This window comes from Colias eurytheme, chromosome 8, assembly GCF_061535395.1.
Source record: "Colias eurytheme isolate Ceu_HAF_F1 chromosome 8, ilColEury1 Martin Lab GWU primary, whole genome shotgun sequence".
Taxonomy (NCBI): domain Eukaryota; kingdom Metazoa; phylum Arthropoda; class Insecta; order Lepidoptera; family Pieridae; genus Colias; species Colias eurytheme.
This window is the reverse complement of record NC_142987.1, coordinates 11596139-11613744: the sequence shown is the minus strand read 5'-3', so window position 1 is coordinate 11613744 and position 17606 is coordinate 11596139. Positions and strand designations below refer to the sequence as shown.

The 17606-nt window shown below is 34.0% G+C and overlaps 1 protein-coding gene across 1 annotated transcript in view; it reads left to right on the top strand.

Moving 5' to 3' along the window:
* The first annotated feature begins 2847 nt into the window (after nt 1-2847).
* The window catches only part of Myo10A (unconventional myosin 10A), a 105527-nt gene continuing 90768 nt past the window's right edge, over nt 2848-17606 (top strand). The window contains exon 1 of the mRNA XM_090104977.1: nt 2848-3039. The gene's annotated coding sequence lies outside the window, so the exon portion shown is untranslated. The remainder of the gene's footprint in view (nt 3040-17606) is intronic.

The window sequence follows — 17606 nt, the reverse complement described above, 5'->3', positions numbered from 1 at the left end:
GGCATAATCACTTGGAACGTACGTTCAAGTCAAGAAATATAAGATACTACGTGAACACACGTCAGAGCACAACAGCGTCGAAGATTTACTCATCTTCACGGACGGGTCCAAGACTGAAAATGGCACGGGTGCTGGGGTCTTCTCTGAGGACCTAAACATTAACATCTCGCACCCCTTGGGACCCCGTAATACAGTATTTCAGGCTGAATGCCTAGGACTTCTACTTGCAGCTTTAGCCATAATCAAAAGGAATGTAAAAACTTTTCGATTCGGATCCTATCATATGCAAAGTATAGGATAGCAAAGCAGCACTCATGGCAATCAAAAGCCATGAAATCACTTCAGGGTTAATTCTAGTGTCACCTAGCCCTAACTAGGGTAGGTATGTGATCTGGGAAAGTCCCTAGTACTACAATGAATAAAAGGACACAGTAACTCATGAGGAAACGATGCTGCTGACATATTAGCCAGAAGGGCATCTGAAACACCGGTCATGGGACCTTTTCCAATTATACCGCTACCTGCAAGCTGGATCCGGCTGATGATTACCCAGCTCACTAGCACTGCACAAAAAGCAGAATGTTCAAGCAGATCTGACTGCAAGCATGCCAGAGAAGCCCTACCAAACATTGACTCTAGACTTGCACGTCCGATTCTCAACCTACGCAGAGTGCAACTACGTGTAATAACAGGGACCCTCACAGGGTACGGCTCCTTCAACAAACATCTCTTTAGGGATCACAGACAGTCCGCTATGCAGAGCATGCATGGCGTCCGAGGAAACAGCAGCCCACGTCATCATGGAATGTACGGGGGTTGCGGAGTACAGGGCAAGACACCTGGGGTCTCCCTGAAGCCTTCGGCAGCCCTCACAAGCTGCTTGGCTTCATGTGCTCGGGTGGTTTCAGTTTTAGCTGGTTTCCCCCACCTCCCTCTCTCACGCAAAATAGGCGCTTGACCTCGAGTTGCGGAGAAATGCCCGTATATTATTATAAGTTGGCGTTCAATGGTGCTATGAACTGAATCGCATTCCATTTGCGTGTGACTGGGTTCTAAAAACTTTTGAGTTATAGTAATATTATACTTTTTACTAAAATATAATAGTGCGTTCGACATAACTGCGTTGCGATTTTGGTAAGTGCATCCGTCAGAAAATATAATAATAGGCAGCTGTTGGCTAACAGTGCTAACACAATGCTTTTCCAGGTAATTAATTACAAACGAAACAAAAGTGCTAGACGTCAGGTCAGCAGCTGTTTCGTCAAACCTACAACAAAATGCTTAGTAATTTAATTGACTCTACGAACAATTTGTTGGTATCTTTACGCGCATAATGCGATGGTAGTTTTGGAAAAGCACCAAGAAACTCATCAAGAATGGCAATTTTTCGATGGTTTGTTGAGTTTGATGGAGAAGCACGTGTTAGAATACTTTCTTCTTGGTTTGAAAGCATGCCAAACTCTTAACCCAGGAATAAACTGTAAATGAGCCCAAGGAAAGCGTGCTTAAAAACATAGAGCGGACGCTTCAGGGTGTAGTTAGAATATATTGCCAGCAAAAATGACGCAACTTTTGTTATAAGGTATTGTTACACTTTAATATTTGCTCAAATTGACTGTTTACAGAGAAATGACCTTTATGGGCCTATGTATTACTCTATTTTAAGTACGAAAATGCTATAAAACGAAAATCGCTAAAATGTTAGTTAGGAGGTATTGATACTTCATCGTCGATTTCATGAAATGCGAACACTTCATGAAATTAGCGAATATTTCATGAAGCGAGCAATTCTTTATTATAATAATATAGTGCCTGAAAACCTCGTTCAACACGGGAAGTATCATGTAGGAAGACATAATTATTATTATATATATAAACTATAAAGCATTTGTTAACCGCGACTCCACCCTCGGGATCAAAGGGAATTAATCAATTAACAATGACTTGTTTACATATATTATGTAGGTACCTACTAAAAATTAAAATGTATGTCAATCGACCACCCTTTTATATTTACTTCCCTATCTACTACCTACTAGAGGTAGTAGATTCTACCTACATACCTAATATTATACTAGATCTTCAAATAATGCATAGGAACTGGGAAGCATCTAAAAAAAATGCGATTTTGATATTTCCAACATACCTACCCACCAATTTTGAGTGGTCAATTTCAAACTCAACGACTAAGGTAGTCTATAAAATAATGTAGCCTAGGAGCTTATCATGAACTACAACTACCTACTACCTCTGTGCTACAAGTAACCTACCTTTGTAACGTTATACTTTTCTGTTGCTTTTCTGCATATAACTTCATCAATCATCATGTAGAAAACACGCAGCGGCAGCACTAACACCGTGCTAGCACCTATATTTTTCTTTACCAAGTTTCGGGGTCACAAAAGGTCAAACGATAAGATTCTTCGAGGTGAATACACTGCCTTAATAGACGATTATTCGGGATCGTCGGCAAATGAAAAAGCATAGGAAGTTGTCGTAAATCTTAATTAACTTTTACTTCAAAACGCTTATATAAATCGAGGTGTGCTTTGACCTTATGACCTCAATACTCGACCCGAGGCTAAAATGTTTGAATTGAATTATCCAACATTACAATCTTACATAAAAGCAATAACCCAAGCATGAATTCAATAATTTAATAATTTCCGTCCAATCGATTGGCGAATAACTTTTTAGTTTTCAATGACCGTCACATAGTTTACCTGTGTGCATAACGGGCCTACCCATACAGGTTTATTCGCGCCCGTCTCTTTTCAGCAAGAGATGGATCTGTAGGTTCGAGCGAGAGACGTATAGTTTACGTGTGGCAGTGGAATGCAGAGCGCGCGTTCGCGCAACCTCCGAATAGAGTAGTCGGAGGTTTCATTTTGCCGCGGCTGCGCTGTACGCAGTAAAACCTTATTACGAAAATATGTGTGAAATTTAGATATCAAAGTGTTGATAGTGTAATACAGTGACGATAGTGCAGTGCTGTGTTATGATATAGTTGACGGAGCGCAGGCGCAAATCTATTTACCTGTAAGTACAAAACTCGTGGTGACGTGTTCCCTGGAACGGGTCCTAGGCTCGCGAAGAAATATTACAATTATATGAATTTCTTCGCAATAAATATAACCGTTAAGTTTGGTAACAATAGCGACAGTAAATTAACAATTCTAGTTTCGGCTAACTGTTTAACCGTGTATTATTTTAGATAACGTGTAACTTTGTAAGCAGAATAGTTTAAATATAAAAAAGTAGCTGTAGGTACCTATGTATTGAGCATGTATGAAAACTTTACGACATAATGAAAGATTTCATTACACGGCACGACAAAGTACAAACTACCTTTATTAAAAAAATACATAGGTAATTTAGCTATGAATGTAAGGGACTTTATTATGTTGGCCCTTCTAGCGCTTATCATAAAAGCCTTGCTAGGCGAAAGTTCATTCAAATCCAGTACCTACAGCTGTTTCTGAATACAACAGCATCGTATACCTACGAATAATAATATTATTTCTTCGCATATTGATACAATATTCAACTTTTAGCGGTAGCTGGTTTCATCTTCATCTTTATATCACAATACTAAAAAATAAACAAACCCCCTGATTCAAGTTACATATAGGTATTTAGGTCACTGAGTTATCAGTCGAAATAGAGGTAGGTATATCTACCTATCTATATCTATACCATACAAAGGTTTGTAACATAAATTCTGCCTTGCAGTATGCGGGTCATGCGAATGCCATAGAAGCCCGAAACTCAAGAAGTAGGTACGGTCTACATATCCGAGACGCTTTATCAAAAATTTGCAACAAATTACACTATGAAATAGGCCCGACCTTATACCCTACCTATTCTTATTTACCTATAGAAAAAGAAGGTACTAAAAATTCGACTTCGACTCTTACCTACTTTATTTAAACTTGGCCTGCATATTTGAACATACCTAAATAGACATCAGAGGAACCTTGAAGGCTTTAGCTTAAAACCTCAAACTGCAAACATACGGGTGCAATACAAAAACCTACGGGCTTAAAAATTAGGCAAAATACGCAGATAATTCAAAATCACCTAATAGGTAGGTAGGTCATTTTACCTATTTGGAAATTTTGACAGGACCTTAGGACAGGACCGAAAGCCAAGTCAAATGCTGCCTTAGACTGGCCGTAAAAAAAAGTGCTTATCGAACTAGATACACTTACCTGAATAATAAAGAAATAATTTAGAAAATTACCAAACACAAATTACATCAATTTACGTGATATATTAATTGCATTGTTTATGTAAAACACTTGATTATATTTATCTTACCATTATATCGCAAGGTGACGAAATATTGGAAATATACCTTTCTCTTTCATAACTCGTAGATACTTGTTAATTTGCTGAATACGAACTAAGTTTTGGTTACTAAAGAAATATTACGCCACGCAGTTCTACAAAAAAAATATATGTGCGAAAATAACTCTAGATTTGTAAGTTTTATTTTCGCGTTTGAAATTAGAACGAATCAGATAGAATAAGTAATACCTACCTAGTTATGCAGGAGAAATATGCTGTAAATAAGTACCTACCTACCTAAGAAAGAGGACTGGAAACCACTGGAAACCTACCTTACCTAAATAAGAAACAAAACGGGGATGAATCATGAAGTAGAGGCTGTGGTCTAACTAAGGGCTATCACCACTATCACTGACATCTAGTCATGTAGGTCTTGTGAAAGCTTGTTTAAATTCAATTTGAAAATTGTCTATTTATAATAGCAAATCTACAATAAGACAATGATTACATAGTACATTTGATATTTAATAAATGTATGGAATGCCGATAAACATCGTAGGATTAGGGTCGTTTCTCACTATCTAATTTATCCATTCTTCGAAATGCAGGTGCGAGTTTATTAAAACCAACCAATGTAAACCTGCCTTTATACATATTAATAATCATGTCTGGTATGTTTAGGTACGATCATTACATGGATGCATCACGTTTCTTTATGCACCAAGAAATGACGTAACTAAATTATTATCACGTTTGCAATAAATAAAAATAGTATCTGCTTGTATTTGTGCATTTGTGAAAAACAAAATGCGTACCTACCTAGTTCGTTGCTTCGTTTGCGAAAAAAATAAGAAATGAATACGTTTTATTGGTTTAATTTTGGACGATGCAAGATTTGAACACTTGCACTTTACAAATTTGAATAAAACTGGATTGGAAACCAAGGTATTATCAGTATGTAACAATAACAATCAACTAAAAGTCTAAAACTACAAGCGTAGTGTGAACGGGCACCTACCTACTAGGGAAACGCGTATCTACCATCTTAGATCAAATCTTAGCTTCACCACAGGCGAGATTGTGGTCAAGCACTTCCCTATCTACTGTAAAAAAAAAAAGAAACTAAAAAGTACAAACAGATACCCTACATACAAGTTACAACACGTATATTATAATAGTAAGAATATAAATTAATTTCATATGTAACACAGAATCAAGCAATTAAATTTCAGAAAAGGAAACCAAACATATGAACCTTCGTTCGATTTTTCAGCCTCTAATCCTCTCAATAAATCATGTACTAGAAACGGTATAAAACACGCCTACAATAAGTAGCAATTAAGTAATCTAACAATTACTGGCAGCCGGAAGCTTCGCACGCACAGGATACCTAGGTCACGATATAGTTCTTATGATATAAACACTGAACATTGCATAGTGCTGCAACATAGAACCATTGATCATACCCTATAGCACACCTATAGGTACCTAATAAACACAATTTATAAATATAAAATTTATAAAATTCTATCTGTAACCAAAACGAATATTATAATATTAACTATCCTAATTTTTTATCCACTTTTTATAGGTTAAAAAGTTAGCACCTGTTTCTTCTATTTAATCGACATCAAAAAAGGAGGTTCCATTTTCGACTACAATATAGTTTTTGTACTTGCTCACGACAATTTCTTCGCCAATTGTAGATCAATTCACAATAAATTGTAATTAATAATTTTTTATAACATTACACGGTGAATATTGTCATTCAGATCTCAAAGAAATCAAGTGCAATTTATGTAATCATTTATCACTAAGTTGTTTGAATAAATTAGTCTATTTCACAGTTGTATACGTGTCAGTTTGTATTACAAAATATCTCCAACACAAGGTATGATTACATACATACATAGCATGCCGTCGACACTATCGAGGTGCCGCTCGGATCCACTTTCTAAGCAATCAACACGAGATGTGTTGTTTTGACTGATTTCCAATGAACATATTCTAAACGATTTGTAGAAATTTATATTTTTACACTTTAAACGGAACTTGAAGCGGTAAATGTAAAACCCAAATGCATGCAAAGCAAAATTTCTTGCTTAGTTTTTGGAGTTAATCATAAACAATTTGCGAATATTTTTATCGACTTATGATTCCTATAACTATGCACAATATCATAAGTGGACATAGCAAGTGTTGGTCGGTATCTGCTACTTACTAGATAGTTACAAACACAAACTGATGTTAGCCCATTTATCGAGGAAGTCTATAAGATATATATATCATCACGCCAAGACCTACAGGAGCGGAGCAATGCGGGTGAAACCGCGCGGCACAGCTAGTTTTTATCATATACGTGCAATGTCGACGGTCATATAATAAAAATAAATGTAAATGTACTAGCATTTATTTGTGCATTATATTTGTACTAGCAAAGATTTGCCTGATGCGCGTGTGTGGAATGCGTAAACAATATGAAAAACCTAATGATGCAGCGACATCAAAATAATAGTGACATTATATGTTGCATTTGAACACGCATACTTTATTATATTAATTATATAGGTATACGTACTTATACGTTATTTTATATTTAAAGTGTAATTATAATAGTCAATCAAGTGGTTAGAGTTAGAACACTGGAACATATTCTATTCATGAAATTCACGAATTTAGTTTAAACTGTTTCTCTAGATAATGCAGAAAATATGCTGGAAAAAAACCAAATACATACATACATAATAAATATAGACTACAGGCCCATGTTGAAAAAATTATGGGTCATTTGATGAAAAAATTATGGGCATCTGTGTCATACTACATATTTCAATACTGCTTTTAACCCATTATTCCGCACCGCCGTACAAAAATCATGGAGAAAAGGGGAAAAAATCTCTACCTGTACTTTCGAATTCTCATCTGCACTCAGTTGGACAGCTTACAAGTGACGGCATAGTGCTGAAACTTATTATTTTATGCTCTTATATCGTTCTAGATAGGTCACCTGGTGGTTCAAATGACCCATAACTTTTCCAACATGGGCCTGTAGTCTAATAGCATCGTTTTTAAGAAACTAACAGTTTAAAGTTAATGAATATATTTTAATACCAACGTCCTTAGGATAAGGTCATAGATAATGATACTGGAAGAAAGTAATCACTATAATTTCGACAATTTGAAATGATATAAAATAATCAACTTTAAAATAATTTTTGTTCTGTGAGTATGATTCATGTGATAAGCCATCGAGTCCTTCTTCATACAAAACTCACATCACATCAACAATCATACCTTCTTACCTATACTGGTACCTTATATTATTACGTATTCTTTACCTACGGTATGTACATATTGTACAAATTTCAAATTCAGTTATTTTTAAACGATTTATTAATAATCCCACTAATATTATAAATGCGAAAGTTTGTGAGAATGTGTTTGTTACTCTTTCACGCAAATACTACTGAACCGATTGCAATGAAATTTTGCACACATATAGAGGGTAACTTGGATTAACACATAGGACAGGTTCTATCCCGTAAATCCCACGGGAACGGGAACTATGCGGGTTTTCCTTTGAAAACGCGGGCGAAGCCGCGGGTGGAAAGCTAGTTAATTATATGTCTAACATATCACAACAATTGCCCATTTCAATTACTTTTTATTAAAATTCAGATATCTGACCTTGGTGTTGCAAAAAGTTACATAAAAATCAAATCGACGCTTATTCTTGTATCTTTTGTTGCGTTGATGTCTTTTTCTTCTTAATGTTTTAAAGCACGTTCTCTTATTTTAAACGCTTGTAAATTTGCTATGGATTATTGTGAAATATTTGTTTAAAAACTTATATATGACTTTTTAGTTATTTTTAGAATCGAATAGTTAATATAATAATTTATACAGATAAACTGCGAAAAAATCAAAGATCAATAAAAAAAATACTTACCTAATGAAAGGCATTAATTTGTTTCTTATAATAGGTAGTACAATTTCCAAAATAAAATGTTACGTAACACTATTCGTATATTGTTACCGAACTAGAAAATGACCCGCGACCTTTGAAGCGGCTATTAATTGCTGATAATAAAAACGGAATACATTAGAATTTATTTTCTAGAAACGTCAAAGCGGTCTCTTGAAGGGTAGGTCACGTATCTATCAATTATTAATCTTAGAATAATTTAAAGTCTCATGGTAGATTAAAAATGTGGAAAAGCCTTGACAATGTTAATTAACCTGTGTTAATGCGTTGTTTTTAATTCGTATTTAATTTGATTTTAATGCATAACACTTGACTATTGTTATACCTATGCTAGGAAATTCTAATGTTTTGTTTTTTGGGTTTTCATGAATTATATTCCTAATTTTAAAAATGCATGACAAAAATACGACGTGGAATGAGACTAGCTGGTTTAGATTCTTTATTTTTATGGATTGAAATAAAAAATAATTTTGAAAATCCAAAAGTGCACGCCTCATAATTTTTTTTTAATAAATATTTATTAATTATTATTTTTGTTTATTTAATAACAATTAAACCACATCGAATCAGACCCTGAAAAATGAAACGGTTCTATTCCTGAGCATACTCAAGCGTAAGAGAAAAAAAAGACTCGATTAGTAAAGTATTTCGGTCGCTATCGTGTTAACAAGAAAAAGGATCCGCACATACCTACAGACACACGGACGTCCAAGACAGAACTTTTTTAAACTGTTTTTTAACTAGTTTAAATAACAAAAATGACATCAAAAATATCATGAACGTTAAAAATAGTGTTTTTTCTTAATATGTGTGTGTATGTATTATCTTACAAGTGCAATGTATGATACATAAAGACAGTAGTACCCACCTCAACGCTTCGCTTATGAGGCGTGCAATAGTTTTCTGCTTGCGGCTTGGCTTTCATAATATAATAGGTTACATGTATTAACGTCTTGATCTTTTCAATATTTTTATGATCAATAGAAAAAACAACTAGGTACCATATTGTGTATAATATGTATTGCATAAATATTATTTCAATTCATTCCTATTTCCACATCAAGTCAGGCATGAAAACGTGACAAATAGAGAGCGTTTCTTCGCACTTGTTAACATCAGTATATGCGTCTGAAGATATTACAGTATTGAGCTAACTAAATAACATATAGTACAAACCACCAACTGTATTTAACTAATACATAACACGCAATTTTCCACATAGCATACAAACCTGTGGAAATGTTTACATTCCTTACGTTTTCCATTCGCTATACGGGAAGTTATGGCTTCGTGAAATGGGAATATGGACAGATTTACTATGACAAGTTATTGAGAATTATATATCTGGTTTCTTCAACGTGTATTTAAACGACATGATACTTGATATAGACTCTTTAAAGAAGTGTTTATCAAGATTAATCAGGTCACAGGATGATGTCATTGGTAACAAACAAATAACAATCCTTTATTGAGAAAGAACTTTCGGTCCGCGGTTTCATTTGCGTATTCTAAAACTTAATGTTAAAACCTTCCTCAAGTAATAAGCTATACATTGGTGGAAACATAATGAAAATCGGTATAGTATATTTTAAGTTTACAGATTTATAACAAACAGACCGACACGGTGGCGGACTTTGTTTTATAATACGTAGTGACTACATACAATATTTTCTCATAAAAATGTTACTATTACACGACCGACTCTGATCTACAAAGTAAATTATGTACATCGTAATTATTTTATGATCTTAATCTAAGTTATTTAACAGTTAAGTAATAATGCGTGCCTCTAAATAAAAATATGTAAGGAGGTTATCATTATAAAATTTTGAAAAGTAGCGCTAGGCGTGATGTTAGGTATTAAAACTGTAGAGCAAAATATATTGATAGTTTATTTAATTTTCCTAAGTATGTTTTAGATTTAGAGGATGCCGTCCACAAAATATGTGATACGTTTTTGACGTGACAACGTCTTATAATTCGATAGAGCCGGCTGCACGCACGAAAAAACATGACTCATGCGGCGTTACCTCGCTCTGAGGCGTTCCATGTGCTTGAAGTGCAAGCGAGAGCGCGGAACGAGCGACAAAGAAGCACAATCGGAGTTGTCACGTTTAACTATCGTCAGTAAACCGACTCTACAGACAACCATTTTTGTAAGATAATTTTAACATTTTGGTAAGATTACGTCGTCGTGAGATTTTTTAAAGAAATTAACCTTAGATGTACACTTATCTAATTGTTTTACATTAATGAACACCCCTCCCATGGATGCTCTTTGCAAAAGCAAGTCTCAGTGACACATAATATTCATTCACCAAATTCGCTTATACACACATAACACACAAGAACCACACAGCATCAAATCATCACGCCACACCCATCTGGTCGAAGTGCGCTTTCCCATCTCGTCGAGGGTCGTGCTACATTCACACTATTGTAGTATTTTTTGTTTGTCGTAACTGCTTGTACGAGCTACGTAAAGAAATCGCGGAAATACCGTGTGTTTGATACATGTATGTACAAATGTTTTGGTATTATAATTGAGAGAATGTAAGAGAATTCGAAGAATTCAAAACATTTGTCGCTTTATTTATTGTAATTTTGTCTACAGGAAACTGTCACAACGTTTTGTTTATGATTCATATTATTAACTAGCTGTGCCGCGCGGTTTTACCCGCAGTGCTCCGCTCCTGTTGGTCTTAGCGTGTCGATATAATTATAGCCTTCCTCGATAAATGGGCTATCTAACACCGAAAGATTTTTCATATCGGACCAGTAGTTCCTGAGATTAGCGTGTTCAAACAAACAAACTCTTCAGCTTTATAATATTAGTATAACTAGATTAAAGATACGAAGCATCGTCTCGTCGTGAAGTTGTAAAGTTCTAAAAGTTATCTTAATTTGAATCAATTTTCCGTATTCTATACTGCATAATATATAGAATAGGGATACTATTTTTTTATTATACATATTACATTCTTCGAATAACTACGTTTATTGTACTTTCTTTAATTAAGACATCAGCTGCATGGCCTACTTGCTCCCTCACAACCCAACACCTCAACGTATTACCTATTACTAGTATATATAATATTATCTGTGCCTATTACCAATGCGACTGGATCATGGGATTCAGATATCCGATTCGCAAGGCCTGCTAATGAAGACACGTTGACATGATATGATAATCTGTGGTCGCCTTGACCGCTCACCTGTGTCTTGGTTACGTGGGAACTAACTGACCTGTGGGTTAGAAATTTTAATATGATTTGATGAATGATGCGTTGGTAAGAAAGGTTGTTTGTAGGTTCCTACTTATTCTCGCATATTGAAGTTGAGGTATGGAAGCGCGATCCTTAATATATGGTTGATATTTGATGAGAGATAGCAAGCTTATATGGATTATATTAGGATACTAGCGGTCCGCCCCGGCTTCGCCCGTGGTACATATTTACGTTTTCTCTACATAAAAACCATCCTCGTACTTCAAGGAATATAATAAAAAAAGAATTATCGAAATCGGTTCAGCCGTTCTCGAGTTATGCGCTTACCAACACATTTTGCGATTCATTTTTATATATAAGAATTAGGCAATGAAATAGATAGTTATTATAGGTAGTTAAATCTATACTAATATATATATTATAGAGAGGAAAGGTTTGTAATTATATGTATGTATGTATGGCTTTCACGCATAAACTACTGAACCGATTACAATGAAATTTAGCACACATATAGAGGGTAACTTGGATTAACACATAGGATAGGTTTTATCCCGGAAATCCCACGGGAATGGGAACTATGCGGGTTTACCTTTGAAAACGCGGGCGAAGCCGCAGGCGGAAATCTAGTATGTAATAAAGTAATTGACGTACAGTATAATAATACCATAAAATTAAGGATGAGACAAAGAAGTTTTTGCAGAAACGACAATTAGAACGATTACTTCGACCAGTCTTTGGAAAAATATGTCATATAACGCGATGTTTAATAAAGTTAGACTCAGTTGATGTAAGAACAAGAAAATCGAGTAGTACAGTCCACTCGTAACATGTCTGTGCCTTAACAAAAAATATTTGCACTGCGTACAGATGTTAGAAAGTTATTTTCTATTCTGACCGAGTTGTAGGTGCGTAGTAAAACTTTGAGTACTTCAGCGTGTAGATAGTTATGAATGGATGTATAATTGTTATTAATTTTTATGATAACAATAACTTTTTGGATGTTTTTGTTTAGATTTGATTAGTTCTGAAATGTGCGAAGATAGCAAGCAAATAAAAGATTTCATGATAACAGCATGTTGTGTGTATTGTATTAACGACTATTAGTTTAAACCTTATACACATTAAGTAAAGTATTAAATTGAATAATTAAAAAGACAGTATACCCATTAAAAAGTAAATACTTTTGATGATTAGTTGTTATGAGAGTTGTATAAATCCATCAACATTAAACCAGTTAAATTAACGACATAAAAACAAAATGTAAACATGGTGCGACTCCATGCCTTTCTCGTTTCACCACAAACCGTTCTTCTTACAGATAATATAGTGAGCCGCAGATTATTGAATTGTAGATAATAGCACAGATAATCTATACTTATTCTATGCTAATATTTTAAAGCTGAAGAGTTTGTTTGCTTGATCGCGCTTATGTCAGGAACTACTGGTCCTAACTATTAGAAAAATTATGTCGTGCTATATAGACTATTTATCTAAGAAGGCTAAATTTCATCATGCTAAGTCGAATTGGAGAGGAGGAATGCGGGTAAAACCGTGGGGCATACCTAGTATGATAATAATCGGATCCGTGTTGCTATATTTCTTAAGCGTTATTACAAATTCCGATCGGTTTCTATGTGATTTGCGATTTTGATGACTTGGCGGTTTGCTTGTGGTTAGTGACCCTGACTGCTTCGCCAGACTGCGTGGGTTTGTTGTAAGGTAATTAATGGTGTAGCTTTCTTCGAATGTGTTCTTGTATGTAGGTTTATAATTAAATTTGTTTATCTGTGTAAAATGGTTAATATATGCTATGGCTATAAATTTTATTTTAATTTAATTAGCAACTTCAAGTGTAAGTGGAACGTCAAGTTTAACAATTGGTCTTATTCCCAATTCCTGTTGTAAAATCTTGGTTATTAATCATTATATTCATTAGTATACCATATATATTAATACCAAGTAGAGATAAACTACGATAACATGGCGCGCCCCTCCAAATTACTGTTTCAATGTGTGTAGTGAAATACAAATATTTAAATATTATATTATTATTATTTATAATAATATAATAATTAAATTATTAATTTTTATTATTATATTATATTATTGTATTATTTATTATGAATTTCACAAATACTTTCAAACGTTTTGAATTTTGGAGGGGCGCGCCATGTTATCGTAGTTTATCTCTACTCGAATAAGTACCAACTCGTTACAGATAAGCTCGTATATTAGCCCAGTCATATTAGGGGTTTCACCTCGGAATGAAAGATAATAAGCTGGAAATTGGTAAAAACCTTTGTTTTGGTACCCTAAATATTGTCTCAAAAGTCACAAATGCTATCGTGTCCGCGTCTTAAGATATTGAAGGTCAAAGGTCACAAAAAACGATTTTTCGCGAATATCTCGGTTCCTATTGCTTAAATGATATTTTCACCTATTATGAAAGTTGTAGAGTATAAAATTCTCTACAACTTTTGTCTAAACTTTTTTTTTATACGATCAACCGTTTTTGAAGTAGAGCGCGAAGAGTGCGCAGCGTACAGTCATATATGAGCTAATGCAGGGTCAAGCGTGAGTTACGGTTATCAGTACGTTGTATAAAGTCAATTATTGACAAAAAAATTATAATTATTAAGCAATTATTCAATTATAGTATATTATTAATTCTGGATTATCTATTTTAGTTATATTTTAAAATAAAACGACATTATATATGTTTCCTTTAAAACGTGTAAATTTTTAAATACTTATATAACTGGAAATACTTGTCCCTACCCTATGATCATTTCTATTTATAGCCGATTTAAAAAAAGAAAAAAAAGTGTTACTAGAGCATTGGAGAAAATTACCAATTTGGATAAACTGGTGGAAGTATTTCAACAAGAAAACTGCCCCGTACAAACTTTATTTTAAAATGGAGTGCGCATTTTTTTGGCATTATATAATGCTCCAGAATCTGAGGACAACCTTGATTATTTCCGCTACACGCAATTCATCAAATTAACAAAACTAAATAAACCTGTACAATTGTCAACACTTCCACCAACAAGTGTAGCAGCCCGTCAACATATCAATCTCATAATATTATAAATGCGAAAGTAACTCTGTCTGTCTGTCTGTTACTCAATCACGCCTAAACTACTGAACCAATTTACATGAAATTTGGTATGGAGATATTTTGATACCCGAGAAAGGACATAGGCTACTTTTTATTGCGAAATATGTACCACGGGCGAAGCCGGGGCGGCCCGCTAGTGAAAAATAAAGATATATCTAAAATATATTTCCTTACTGTCTTTTTATTGCACGCCTCATAAGCGAAGCGTTGAGGTGGGTACTACTGTCACTTCGCGCAAAACATCTGATTTTTCAAACTTAAAATGTATTTATGTATCATACATTGCACTTGTAAGATAATACATACACACACACATATTAAGAAAAAACACTATTTTTAACGTTCATGATATTTTTGATGTCATTTTTGTTATTTAAAAAAGTTAAAAAACAGTTTAAAAAAGTTCTGTCTTGGACGTCCGTGTGTCTGTATGTGCGGATCCTTTTTCTTGTTAACACGATAGCGACCGAAATACTTTACTAATCGAGTCTTTTTTTTTCTCTTACGCTTGAGTATGCTCAGGAATAGAACCCTTTCATTTTTCAGGGTCTGATTCGATGTGGTTTAATTGTTATTAAATAAACAAAAATAATAATTAATAAATATTTATTAAAAAAAAATTATGAGGCGTGCACTTTTGGATTTTCCAAATTATTTTAAAATATAACTAAAATAGATAATCCAGAATTAATAATATACTATAGTTGAATAATTAAATATAATAATTAAGAATAAGTACAGAAATAATGGGCATTGCTTAATAATTATAATCTTTTTAATTATAACCGTAACTCACGCTTGACCCTGCATTAGCTCATATATGACTGTACGCTGCGTACTCTTCGCGCTCTACCGCAAAAACGGTTGATCGTATAAAAAAAAAGTTTAGACAAAAGTTGTAGAGAATTTTATACTCTCCAACTTTTATTATAGGTGAAAATATCATTTAAGCAATAGGAACCGAGATATTCGCGAAAAATCATTTTTTGTGACCTTTGACCTTCAATATCTTAAGACGCGGACACGATAGCATTTGTGACTTTTGAGACAATATTTAGGGTAACAAAACAAAGGTTTTTACCAATTTCCAGCTTATTATCTTTCATTCCGAGGTTGACCCCTTTTTTTACCTAATTTCACTGGGCTATATTTATTTATTTAATTTAGTAAGTGATTGTACTTCTGAAGCAAATTCAAGTGAAGGAATGTTTAGTTCACAAAGGAACACCGCAGTTGCAAGCCCTTTGTGAATCAGCTTTACATAAGCGCTGTCTATTGTCCAATGAAAGTGACAAGAAAGTATTAACACCTCTTTGTCAAGTTTTCTCCTCATAGCGGATATCGTCTCAATATTCAAAACAAAAAGTAATATTTCCTTAATCATCATCATCAATACATATAATAAAATTCTAGAAAAATGGTGTCTGTACAATGAAAATATGTAAAAAAAAATTAGCAGGGGTTATTACTAAATCGATCCCAAACCCAAAACTGTTGTTAAAAAAATTTTTGTCTGTTTGTCTGTTTGTCTGTTTGTCGGTTTGTCTGTTTGTCTGTATGTTTGAACACGCTAATCTCAGAAACGGCTTATCCGATTTAGATGCGGTTTTCACTAATATATTGTGGTAAGCTTCATTTAACATTTAGTGTTTATTTCATGTCAATCGGTTCATAAATAAAAAAGTTATGACCATTTAAGTAATCACGGCGAACATTTGCTAAGGCATTCTAATACATGAATTACTTTATTACGTAAATTATACGCTAAAGTTATTCCTTGACATGTCCAGATGATCATATCGAAAGTCCCCAAGCGTGGGGGGGGGGGGTGGTTATGCTGAGGGGGTAGTAAGGGGGGTCAAAGGACCTTTATTTAGATTTTTGCTCATAAGTCTAAAACCTGCACAAATATGTAGCATTATGGTTACTTCTAGGTAAATTTTCTATATAAAAGGTCTTTGAAATTATGTCGTAGGTATTATTTTTAACCCCCGACGCAAAAAGAGGGGTGTTATGTCCGCTATGTGTGTATTGCGTGTCTGTCTGTGCCACCATAGCTCGCTAACGGGTAATATCAATTAGATGCGTTTTTTTGTTACATTAGTTGTTTATTATATTATATAGGGGTAAGTGGGAATGAAAAAAACGAATGTTAGTTGTTAATGTAGGTTGTTAATGTAGGTTATACCCAAGTGATATATCAAATGAAAATAGACGACATGTCAGAAACAATTAGTCAAATTTTATCAAAATCGGTTCATCCATTTATTTGATATAGGGGTAAAAGTGGGAATAAATAAATGAATTTTATCAAATATACTCAAGTGACGTATCTAATGAAAGACATAAGACATATTTTATCAAAATTGGTTCATCCATTTATTGGATATAGGTATAAAAGTGGGAATAAAAGTTGTCAAATAATATACCCAAGTGGCATATCAAATGAAAGGGCATGACCTGACGTGAGAAGTATGATGAGGCATATTTAATCAAAATCGGTTCATCCATTTATTGATTTATAGCGGTAAAAGTGGGAATGAATAATCGAATGTGGTCAAATAATATAATCAAGCGGCATATCAAATGACGTGTGAATTACAATTAGTCATGTTTTATCAAAATTGGTTAATCTGTTTATTACATATAGGGCACCTTAGGGGTGATAGTGGGGATAAATAATCCAAATGGAGTACCAAACGAAAGGATATGACATGTACATAATATATAGGTATGATTAGACAATAGACATGGTTTAGATCAAAATCGGTTCTGCCATTTACTAGGGGTGAAAGGGAAAAGTTGAACGTCTGTGAAAGTAGAAGGAATATGGGAGCGGGAGAATAACCACATCCTGGAAATTTTGAACTCTTCTGTACCTAAGTTTTATACCTAGCTCAGTTTAGTAATAAATTTTACTAACAGTTCTTTTGTGTTATTATTTATTTTATTTCTTAACTTTATAATAATGTGTAAGTACTTA